Source organism: Schistocerca americana, chromosome 3, assembly GCF_021461395.2.
Source record: "Schistocerca americana isolate TAMUIC-IGC-003095 chromosome 3, iqSchAmer2.1, whole genome shotgun sequence".
In the NCBI taxonomy this organism is placed as follows: Eukaryota; Metazoa; Arthropoda; class Insecta; order Orthoptera; family Acrididae; genus Schistocerca; species Schistocerca americana.
Window position 1 is genome coordinate 353872296 of NC_060121.1, and position 12665 is coordinate 353884960.

General features: G+C 43.4%; 1 pseudogene; it reads left to right on the plus strand.

Annotated features, from left to right (window-relative positions):
* Positions 1-1562: 1562 nt before the first annotated feature.
* Positions 1563-1680, plus strand: LOC124607989 (annotated as a pseudogene).
* The last annotated feature ends 10985 nt before the right edge of the window (positions 1681-12665 follow it).

Here is a 12665-nt window from a genome sequence, read left to right on the forward strand (position 1 = left end):
TAAGATTTGCTAATGTCATTGCTATCCTCAGTGAAAGTGAAGAATAATTACATAACATGTTCAATGGATGCTCTGGTATACACAGAGTCTGCATTGAGAGTAAATAAAAGAACAATGAAAGTAATGAGGATAGCAGAGGTAAGTTTAGCCAATAGTGAGCATGAAGTAAACGAAGTTAAGGAATTTTGCTACCTTGGAAGCAAAATAACGTATGACGGATGAACCAGACGGAGGACATACAAAACGGATTTACACAGGAAACAGTGAACTCCTGGCCAAAATAAGTATACTAGTACCACAGACCTTAATTTGAGGAAGAAATTTCTGAGAATGTACGTTTGGATCACAGAATTATATGGTAGTGACTGGACTGTAAGAACTTCGGAAAAGAAGAGAATCTAAGCGGTTGAATTGTCGCGCTACAGAAGGCTGTCGAAAAATTGATGGACTGATAAGATAGGGAATGAGGAGGTTCACTGCAGAGTCGGCGAGGATGGAAATATGTGTAAAACAGTGATGAGAAAACAACCTGTCTTCTCTCTCTACCTGACGAAAAGCCTGAAATATAAGTTATCGATAGCACTGTTTCCACAGCACTGAACTAGTAGGAAGGAGTGGCTGGGCAGTATGTTACTTGAAGTAGTTATAGAAGTGCGATGTTAACAGGCGTCATTTCGGTGTTTACTGCTTATTATAGAGGCAATAATAGGATATCAAGGGCTAAAGGCCGTTACCGCTCTGCACACTGCTGGAAAATAAGTCTCGCTCGTCTCTTTTTGATTAGCAGCGCACCGGACGACCGACAGTTTCACACTTTAGTGCCCCTTCCGGGGAGCACGTGGAGTGCGCGTGTTAGTAAAGAAGCGGTCTCTCCGCCATCCGAACTGTCGTTTCCGTTTACGACCGTGCATTTATTTCAGCAGTATTTCAGGTAAAAAAAGCAAGAATGTAAGGTCGGAATTTATCATCGACATCACGGTCAGGGGCACTCACTCCTTCGCACAAAGGTGGCCGAGTAATTTGGCGGTAGTCATCCTGAAGAAACCACTTGCCAGAAATCATTTGAGACAGTCACTGCAAAAAATTAACCAGTACGGCGGCAAGTGGGCTTCAAATGCATGACGCTTAACATCCAGTGTACTATCCGCTGTCATTCCCAGCGGAATATGGAATGGCTAATAAGATTTGTACAACACTGACGGGAGTTACACGTATTTGCTCCGGGGAACTGTCAGTTGAAGAAAAAGAATCGGTGTGAATTAATAAAGAAAATCAAGTTTCAGGCACAGAAAAGACTTCAATTACGAAAATAATTTTAGCTCTTGACGAAGAGTTCGGTCACAAGAAACTCCGCTGCAAAGATGGATTTCAAATTCGTTCGTTCAGTATGTTATAGCTGTAACAGGGCATTAAGTGGAAGGGCTGGGGGTGAGGAGGTAGGCGTTGTACAACAGTTCTAAGCATAGTTTTTTAAACCCAAACTTTTAAAAACAACATGAAGTAATTGATTTAAAACAATGAAACTTTTAATTTAATTTAATGTGGTACCTTAGGCAAGAGAGGGCAACGGCTTTGCCGCAGTGGATACACCGGTACCCTTTAGATCACCGAAGTTAAGCACTGTCGGGCGTGGCCGGCACTTGGATGGGTGACCATCCGGGCCGCCATGCGCTGTTGCCATTTTTCGTGGTGCACTCGGCCTCGTTATGCCAATTGAGGAGCTACTAGGCCGAATAACAGCGGCTCCGGTCAAAGAAAACCATCAAAACGACCGGGAGAGCGGTGTGCTGACCACAAGTCCCTCCTATCTGCATCCTCATCTGAGGATGACACGGCGGTCGGATGGTCCCGATGGGCCACTTGTGGCATGAAGACGGAGTCCTTAGGCTAGAAAAACTTTACAACCGGACGTGAACATAACATGTGCTCACCCTATCAAAATCATCCTATCAAAATTACTGCAGTTCCTCATTCGTCTGTCTTTGCTCAATGCAAACTGTTAAAAAAGAAACCACAACCATCAGAATACACGCCACAGCTGAGCCACATAGAACACGCCCGGTATTTAGATCTCTGGGCGACAACCGTTCCAATCACCACAGCTCACTATAACTCAGAAAGGTTAATGATCGGAACTATCCACGGTGTCACCGATACCGACCAAAGGCATCTTCTGTCGGGAACACGTCGCATAGCAGGTTGACGCAGTCCGGGGGCTCCGGCCGCCCCTCGTGGCAGTCGGCAGAGGGCGACACCTGAGTGTCGCTGGTCGCACCACACTGCAGTACCGGCGCGGGAAGGTTGCGAGCGGCATTCAAAGGCGACGGACGTGTGGCAATGATACCACCCGCACAGTAGTATAAGTCTCTTCTTACAACAGCTTTTTCTCCAGGATTAAATTTCTTCTTACACTCTTATTTCTGTATAAAAAAGAAATAGTGCAGAGACATATTACACAATGGAACTCAAATTGACAAATGAATGACGGAGTAAATTTACTGCCTACGAGTAAACATTGGCCTCTCTCTCTGCTACCTTTTTATTACCTTGCATTTCTCTAAAAGCAAGCAATAATATAGTGTTAAGACGGTGGCGCTGGAAAGAACCTTCAGAAACGAATTGAACAACGTAACATGTGTGGAACTTCATGAAACAGTAGCAAGACAACAGCATCGCAAACCACTGACCCTCAGTCAGGTGGAGTTATCGCAAGACCTTCGTCCTACTTTACCAAATGAAAAGATTCACGTAAGTCAGGTATGTTCATGAATTAGTTATTATAAGTGTCAAATCTTGTGCAAAAATGTTGACTTTGAGAACTGACAGCTGCTACAAAGCGATTTCGGACCGACTGTACTGCTAGGTGAAATTCGTCTGAGCTTCTCGCTGAAGAGACCCGCCTATTCTTGTACACAATTCTTTTTTTATTTTTTACTCATTTCTTTGCCCCGGTGTATTGTTTGGTGAGGCTTCACATCATTTTGTGTTCCCGAACAACCAATACAATGATCTCCAAATGTCCTACTAATGGCCGGATCACCTGTCATGTTGGTATGACATGGGTTACCTTGTGTCCTGTGGAATATCTCCCATCACCTGCTTTAGTATATCTCAAAGTAATACACCTTTTGATATTCAGAGCCCCATCAATAAAACAGAGACAAGTGGTGCAATTCTTGAAAAGCACACAAAACACGTGACAGAATTAGGTTGTTGTTCATCCATTTCCCTCAGGCAGCGTGCCTGATTAGTTCACAAAGTTGGGTCTGTGTTGGAACGACTACTCTGTCACCGTTGCCTAGGAAACGCCCACGTGTAAATCATACACTCTTTGTGTAGGCTCTAAGAAACGGCTTCTGGAATCATATAGTAGCTGTACAAGTTACCACGGCAAGCTACCACGGGTGTGTAGGAAAGACAGATTAGTATCAGTTCTCAGACCGACGAAAGCCATTCGATCCAAAAAATTACAGACCTTTCCCACTGTTACGTCACACTTTAAAGACTACTACTCATTCCAGAGAAAGCTGGCTTCCTTGCTTGCTCCTCACGGGCCACGCCTGTGATTCAGGACATTTGACATGGATATGAGAATCATAAAGTCACAGGTATGGCCTTTATAGACTTATCAGCTGCACATAACGTGACACGGGTAATCGTCGCATACTCTTACGTAAACTGTGTAACACCACAAAGAATTGGGAGATGACTCAAGTTGTTGGCAATCTTCTTCAATATCGCATACTCTTGCCGAATTTCAAGGTCAGAGTAATCGATGGATGAAAGGAAAGAACTGCTTACCGCAAGACAGTGCTCTTAACCCACTTCTCTTCAATATTTATACGAACGAGTGGCCCCTTCCAGATGGTACCAGAAGGTCCATGTACACGAATGATGGACTTGTTTTCTCTCAGACAACACACTTTGTAGAATAAAAGCTATCACAAGCCGTATCTGAACTAACCGACTACCACAGAGAAAACCAAATGAAACCTAACCCATCAAAAACTCCACCATGCCCCTTCCATCTAAAGAACAAGCAGGCTTCAATGAAATTCAAAGTAGCTTGGGAGGATTTTGAGCTAGACCACTGCCCAACATGTCAGTTTTTAGATGTAACAATGAATCGCACTCTCTCGTAGGAAAACTACTCCATGTACATCAAACAGAAAAAGTCAGAAATAACATCCCTCGTAAATCTTCTGAGACCTGCCCATCAAAACATGAGGTCTAGTAGGAATTTCCTCCATACAACAGAAAACATAGCGAATCTCTTCACTATAAGGTTAAGATTAGGGAGGAGAGGAAATCTCTCTCCATGACACGAAGTAGGTAGAAATCACTACAGCCCACCTAGGCTAGCGAATGTGGCAAAGATCAATCCACAGTCCTCTTCACGAACTGCGGCAAGTTCCCTTGGAGATGCGCAATGAAGGACTTGATGATCGCAACACTAATGACCGTAATTTCGCGAAACTGTGGTCAGACTCTGCTTGTTGTCTATTATAAGTTTTGACATTAAGAAACCCTATCTAATGCCGTGTAACACACTTTACTTTTATATCATCGTCTGCTTCTGATTCCGTTGACAAGTAGCGCATATTACGATGGTTGATTTGGACACGTTTCGTAAATGATGTTTCATCCGTGAACCAAAAGTAACACAGAGAGGCCACATCACTTTAGAATCATCGTAGACACTATTCAGAGACCCAACCGATTTTTTAAGTCATTTCCATGAAGTCGCTAATAGAGCGAAATGTGGAAAGGACGCTTAATGCTTTGGGATGCAGTATTCGCACAGCACTCCTTCAGCTGATCCCACAAGCACATTCAAGCTATCTCGTTGCGACATGTGTACTGAGTGCTACTTCTTCTGATCTGTAAGGTGCATTTCTCTCTTCCCATTTCTTATGCCTCACCCTTGCAGCTGCTTCAAAATATTTTCTAATGTTCACCAAGAGAACTTGAGAGCACGGAATTATCAGGATACCTTTTAGCACTACTTCTCCGTTTGGCGACATTCACCATAAATAAAAAAAAACATATCCACTTTTTTCGACTGTCGTGTACAATGATAAAGTCCTAATAGCTACAGGAGCAAGTTGTCTCATTGATACCACAGAAAAACACAGACCGATGGGCTTCAATCGCACAGGTGAGCGCGCCAACCGAACTTGAACTACGTGTTTGCTTACATTTGTACCCTTAACAGACGTTTGTGGGAGGGCAAGAGGGTGATTTCTGGCGCTCTTCTGCTGTTCTTAACAACACCACAGAAAGAAGTATACAGAGTATAATTATAACTGTTCACAACGTAACTCAGTGCTGCAGGGGAAATCGACACGAGCAGTATGATGTGGGAAACTTATGGTCCGCGAAGCCGAAAAGAAACAGACTCAAAGTGGCCTACAAAAACCATTTATGCTTCAGCGAATGCATGCCGCGTGTGATTTTCAATATCCTCTCTCTCTTTTACGCCACCGCCTCAGTCGTGAACTTAAAAACTGTAAAGCTTACATTTGTCTAAATTTAAACACGTAAGTTTGTGAATTTCAATAGTGTAAAACCGACAAATCGCATTGTTTATCTGGCCTTGTTACTGCATGACGACATCTAACAGTTCAGTTTAGGTCGAATTGGAAAAGTAATTAGTTGGACATGCACAAAAGGCTTTTCCTTTCATTACCCTCATAAGGAAGGTTAACTCAGAAACGTTAACAAAAGCCGCTGGAATAAGAGGCGGAGAGGATATTAAAAATACCACAAGTCGTGCATGCGCTGTGGCGTTGTGTCTTTTGGTAGACAGGTTTAGGCTGTTTCACGTTAAAAGTGAGTTGCGCACGTCAGAAAATTCCCCATATTGTCTACTGAATTAAAGCGTAAACTGCAGCTCGATGTATTTACCCGTTCTGTGCTTCACCCTGCAAAGTCCAGACCACAGCGGCACTCCTTTCATACACACCTCAGAGAAAGAGGACGAAATATATATGTTAACAAAGACCATCATTCTTATGCACTTGGCCTCCAGTGGTTTTTATCGGAAACACGCGGTAACGTTTCAGTAAACAAGTACAGTGGTCACTACGGAAAACCCATCGCACTGTTAACGATTTCAAGATAGTTGTGCAAATACTATCAAGCAGTTCAATGTGCCCTCGTGAAAAATCACGATAGGAACTCGTGACCAGCCATCCGAAGTGCACTCACTCCCCGGTGCAATAATGTTGTGGTACAGTAAGACTTACTGAAAGAAAACAAAGTGATCATTTCTTTCTTTTGCTAGGAAGTTTTTTCTGGAAGTTTACGTGCGATAAATTTTTGTTGGCAACAACTTTGAGGGCATCGAGCGCTATTTAAACATTTATTTGACTCATCATACATTTTTGATTCGTGTCATTTTATCGATTACGCTAGGTAACCGAACCGTCATTTGGCTTTTATCATAGACATTAACTATAACGTACACATGTATCATCGCTGGTCAGAGTACGAGGGCGAGGTCAGTCACAATTCTGCAGCTGGTGATCGACTATGTTGCGAAAGCAAACGATATGTTAACCTTTGGGATTTTCAAAAGGCGTTGTGAAGCTTTAAAGTAAAGGTCTCCCCATTATGTCACCCCAGTAGGAAGCGTTTATGTACGAGAATAGAATTGAATTGTATTATGGACGCGTTTCCATACAGGTTAACATATCCGCCAAAGAATTAGTGTTTCAAAAAGAGTAAACCGCCACATGAATGTGTATTATTATATTTATCTTTTGTAACGCCCAGAGTTTGGTTTTTATGCCATTATCAAGTACAATATTTAAAGTTAACTTTGCATTGTAATTCGGAATAACACAGGCACTACAGTATCGTATTTATATGCCGACACCGGGCAAGCGACATCCAAATATATCGTCTGACCTGTATGGGAGTATATATAATGGATGTACGAGTACAGGTTGAGACACATAGTTGATAACATTTGGAAGTTAAGGTCTGACCGTGCGGTAACCGGGAAGTCTGGGTTCGTGTTCGCGTCTGACAAATTTTCACTGTCATCATTTCTTTCCTCAACTGATGGTTCACAATTGTGAATACATTTAATGTATTTCATTGCGGCTGTAGTCGCCGTAGTGCCTGCATGTCCAAAGGAACTTTGCATCATAATTCGGAATAGCAGGGGCACTGCAATATCGTAAATGTGTACCTCTTCATTTGATCTCTGTGAAAAACTGTTTTGATGAAATTTTCAAAAATTAAATGTGAGACGTCACAATGTTGCCTCCGGCATTGATTCACTCTTGCGGATTCTTTTTTCAATATTTATATATTGTTATTATTGTTGGCGAATTTTCCCTAAAAGGAAATCGTTAAGCTTATGACTTTGAAGGCTTGTTCTTCTTGTCCTTCCAGTACTCCTTCATTCTCTTGGAGAGGGCCTCTTTTCTCTCCTCAGACCATTCTTGTTTGGTCCGCTGTTTTAGCGCTTCTGACTTTACTTCCCAATTGTCTATGTGTTTTCGGAAGGTGCTTCTGTCTGTGGTGTTTGTGGTGCCAATTGCTTGTAGGTCTTTTCGGACTCCTTCCATCCAGGGTGTCGAGACTTTAAGTGTCTTGATGTGTTCTAGAATTTTCTTGGTGAGTCTTGTTTCAGGGAGTCTATCTAAATGTCCGTAGAATTTAAGGCGCCTTTTTCTCATATCGTTCTCGATGTTCGAATATGCTTCTACTGTTGAGTTCTTCTGTAGTCTGTAGCCATCTGGTGTGGGTCTTCCTCCTAAAATTTTCCTCATGATTTTGCGTTCTTCTTTTTTGATTTCTTCAATTTTGATTTTCCAGTTGAGTGCTAGTGTTTCGCTGGCATACAGTACGGCGGGTTTGATCACTGTGTTATAGTGTCTGATCTTGGTGTTTCTGGAAATGCATTGTTTGTTGTAGACGTTTCGTACCATGCCTAGTGATTTCCGTGTCTTCTGTTGTCTGTCTTCGTAAGCCAGTTTCTCTGTTCCGGTCGGTTCGATGATTTCGCCTAGGTATCTGAAGTGTGTGACCCCTTTAATTTTGCCGTACTTGGTTGTGATGTCGTCGCCTTCTCTTGTTAGGACTTGCGTTTTTTCAAAAGAGATTTGTAGGCCTACTTTCTCGGCGCATTCTTTCAGGATTTCGATCTGTGTTTTTGCTGATGTTGGGTCATAGGTCAGTATCGCTAGGTCGTCTGCGAATGCTAGGTAAGGGATTTCCAGTCTTTTCCTTCCTAATGTGACTGGTCTCCAGGTGTTTTGTCTCCTGACTTCAGCTTCCCATTCGCTCATTACTTTGTCCAGGACAATGTTGAACAATAGCGGGGATAGTCCATCTCCTTGTCTTAGGCCAGTGTGGATTTCAAAGGGGTCCGAGATTTCGCCCATGAATTTGACTTTGGATTTTGTATTGGTTAGTGTCTGTTCGATTAGTCTTCGGGTCTTTTGGTCTAGGCCTTTTTCTCTGAGGATTTGGATGAGGGACTTTCTGTCGATCGAGTCGTAAGCCTTTTTGAAGTCGACGAAAGTGCAGATGATTTTTTTGGGGCTTGTCATGTGGGATTTTATGATTGATTTCAGGTTGAAGATTTGTTCGGGGCAGGCTCTGTTGGGTCTGAAACCCGCTTGGTATTCCGAGATGGCGGGTTCCAGTTGTCCTTGCGTTCTGGTGAGAAGGCAGGTTGATAGAATTTTGTAGATGACCGGTAGCAGGGAAATTCCTCTATAATTGTTTGTGTCTGTCCTGTCACCTTTCTTGTGTAGCGGGTGAATGAGTGCGGTCTTCCAGTCGTCAGGTATGATTTCGGTTGTCCAGGTGTTCTGTATGATTTGTGTGATTTCGTTTAGCGAGTTTGGTCCTAGGTTCTTCAGCAGTTCTGCCGTTATTCCGTCTTCACCGGCCGCCTTGTTGTTTTTCAGTTTCTTTATGCAGTGGAGGATTTCTTCTTTTGTTGGTGATGGTGAGTCTTCCGGTGCGTTGGCCGGTTCTCGGGGTTCGAAGGTTGAGTTAGGTTCCGGGCAATTTAGTAATTTTGAAAAGTACTTCGCGAGCTCTTCACAGTTTTCTTTGTTGGTAAGTGCCAGTTTTCCGTCTTCTTTTCTGAAGCAGAGGTTCTGTGGTGAGTATCCTTTGACTTGGTTGGCGAACGTCCTGTAGAAATCCCGTGTGTTGAAATTTCTGAAGTCTTCTTCGATGGAGTTTAGCTGATCGTTTATGTATTTGCGTTTCTCTTGTCTTATTGTTTTCGATGTTTGTCTTCGAATTTCATAGAAGTTGTCCTGTGTTTCTTGTGTTTTGTTGCTGTTGTAGTTTGTGAAAGCTGTTCTTCGATTTTGTAGGGCGATTTCGCAGGTAGTGTTCCACCAAGGGTGCCTGGGTTTTCTAGTCAGCGGGATCAGTTCTTTGGCTGTGTTCACAATTTTTTGTTTAAAGCTGGTCCAATCTTCCGCATCTTGTTTTTCCCAGTGTTCTGTGATGTTCGATTCTCTGATCTTTCTTGTATCAAATTTCGGTGAGGCCAATTTCTTTTTGTGTTGTCTTCTTGGTGCGAGTTTGATTTTGATTCTTGTTAGGTAGTGGTCCGAATCTATGTTGGCGCCTTTTCTCACTTGGACGTCGTGGATTTCTTTCTGGTATTCATAGGAGATTGCCACGTGATCTATCTGGAATTCGCCTAGTGAGTGGACTGGTGATCGCCACGTCTTTTGTTTCTTGGGCTTTTTCATCAGGGAGGTTGACATGATTTTGAGGTTGTTTTGCTGGCAGAGTTCGATCAGTCTGGTGCCGTTTTTGTTGGTGAATTTGTGTGCAGGGAAATTTCCTACTATTTTTCTGTAGCGTTTTTCTCTGCCGATTTGTGCGTTGAAGTCGCCTAGTAGAATTTTCGCGTTGTCTTGGGGTATTTTTGCCAGGGTGGTTTCGAGTTTGTCCCAGAATTTGTCAGTTTCTTCTGGTTTGTCCTTGTTGTCTGCGTTCGTGGGGGCATGTACGTTGATGAGGGTGTAGTTCTTGTTGGCGTGTTTGATTCGCATGGTCATGAGCCTGTTGTTGATCGCGTTGACTTCTTTTACTGGGTCTAGAATGTTTTTGTTTACTGCGAAGGCCATGCCGAGGAGTGCTCCTCCTTTGCCGATTTTCCTGTTGGTTCCACTCTTGAAGAATCTGTAGTTTCCGTAGTCTATTGTGTCTGAATCCGTGTATCTTGTTTCTTGTAGCGCTAGGATCGAGATCTTTTGACTGGTGAGTTCCGTTGTTAGATTGTGTAATTTTCCCGTTTGTATTAGTGTCTGTATGTTGAAGGTGCCAAAGTACGTGTGTGTTTTCTTGGGTAGTTTGCCAGAGCGCTCCGACTCGCCCTTTAGTACATCTCCAGGTCCCCCAGAATCCGAGTGCCTGGTTGCCGTCTTGCGACGGGTGGATCGTCCACCTGGGGTAATGTTGTTTTTAGGTGTACTTGCCATTATGCTTGTAATTCGTCTGGCTTGCGCCAGTTTGGTAGAACCAGGGATTTTCAGTTCCTGGAGCTCGCATCAGCCGCACCATTGGTGACAGACGCTGGCCAGAGTACCGGTGGTTACCACACAGACGTGTCTGGGCTTTTGTGTTAGTTTTCTTCGTTTCGCCGGTTTTTACTCCGGGTACTTATCCTCGAGGATGTGATAGTTTTGGTCCGCCCCGAGTATTTGATTTCCTCGGTGCCACCCATATCTGGGAGGCTTTCCCCTATCCGCCACCTGGGGAGGCGCCCGATGGAGGATCTATCAACCTCACACGGGATTTCAATATTTATAAATATTACACTTATATAACTGATTAGGTTATTACTTTTCCTGAGTATGTCGAATAATTTACACAATTTCTATCTAACAACCTTATGTATTTTTCTTAATACAAAAATAACGACGTAGGTCTCTACTTGTCTACTCCGCGTATTTTTACTATCTGGTTATTCTACACATAATTTTTCTGGAAGGGGGATAAAGATAAAGTAATGGCGAAAAGGGAACTCAGGGAGGAGATAACCATCGTGTTCGAGTTAGGACAAAATATTAGTCACCACTACCACCACCATCACCACAAGGATTAGGCCTGTACTCATCGGTTAACTGCTGCTTTTAAGGCCTCACGAACAGCGATATCTGACCCGTGAGACAGGCACTCGCTCTGTCGCCTATCCCCCCAGCCTTTATTGCCGGTAGAAGAAGACGACACAGCTGCTCCTTTGTTCAAACAGCCCATCTGGCATCACGAGGCAGAGTGGGGCCAGTTACAGACAGGGCTAAATAAGAAAAATCCGAGGAGGTATCGGAAATCGAACTCGAGTCTTTCACACCGAAGGCAGCGACGCTAACCGTTTGTCTATGGAGTATACCAAATTATTAGTTACGACCTTACCAGCGGGCACTGGTCGTTTCGGAGCGCTGTGGATGATGTAGATCTGCTTCGTGTAGCCATGCGTTCCTCCCCCACTCTCTTAAGACGGGGCTGTAAAGTTTCTGTATGTTCATCTTCGCACAGACGGTTGCAGGACCACGTCTGCTCAGAACAGTATGTGAAATCAAACCCCTCTCAGCCGTCCAGATTGTTATTTTATTGGCTAACAGTTTCGGCGATGTTGTTGTGGTCTTCAGTCCAGAGAATGGTTTGATGCAGCTCACCATGCTACTCTAGCCTGTGCAAGCTTCTTCATCTCCCAGTACCTACTGCACCCTACATCCTTCTGAATCTGCTTAGTGTATTCATCTCTTGGTCTCCCTCTACGATTTTTACCCTCCTCGCTGCCCTCCAATACTAAATTGGTGATCCCTTAATGCCTCACAATATGTCCTACCAATCGATCCCTTCTTCTAGTCAAGTTGTGCCACAAATTTCTCTTCTCTCCAATTCTATTCAATACCTCCTCATTATCTATGTGAGCTACCCATCTAATCTTCAGCATTCTTCTGTGGCACTACATCTCGAAAGCTTCTATTCTCTTCTTATCTAAACTGTTTATCGTCCTCGTTTCACTCCCATACATGGCTACAATCCATACAAATACTTTCAGAAACGACTTCCTGACACTTAAATCTATACTCGATGTTAACAAACTTCCCTTCTTCAGAAATGATTTCCTTGCCATTGCCAGTCCACATTTTATACCCTTTCTATTTCGAACATGATCAGTTATTTTACTCCCTAAATAGCAAAACTCGTTTACTACTTTAAGCGTCTCATTTCCTAATCTAATTCCCTCAGCATTACCCGATTTAATTCGACTACATTCCATTATCCTCGTTTTGCTTTTGTTGGTGTTCATCTTATATCCTTCTTTGAAGACACTGTCCATTCCATTCAGGTGCTCTTCTAGATCCTTCGCTGTCTCTGACAGAATTACAATGTCATCGGCGAACCTCAAAGTGTTCATTTCTTCTCCATAGATTTTAATTCCTACTCCGAATTCTTCGCCGGCCGCGGTGGTCTAGCGGTTCTAGGCGCTCAGTCCGGAGCCGCAAAGTGCTACGGTCGCAGGTTCGAATCCTGCCTCGGGCATGGATGTGTGTGATGTCCTTAGGTTATTTAGGTTTAAGTAGTTCTAAGTTCTAGGGGACTGATGACCATAGATGTTAAGTCCCATAGTGCTCGGATCCATTTGAACCGAATTCTTCTTTTGT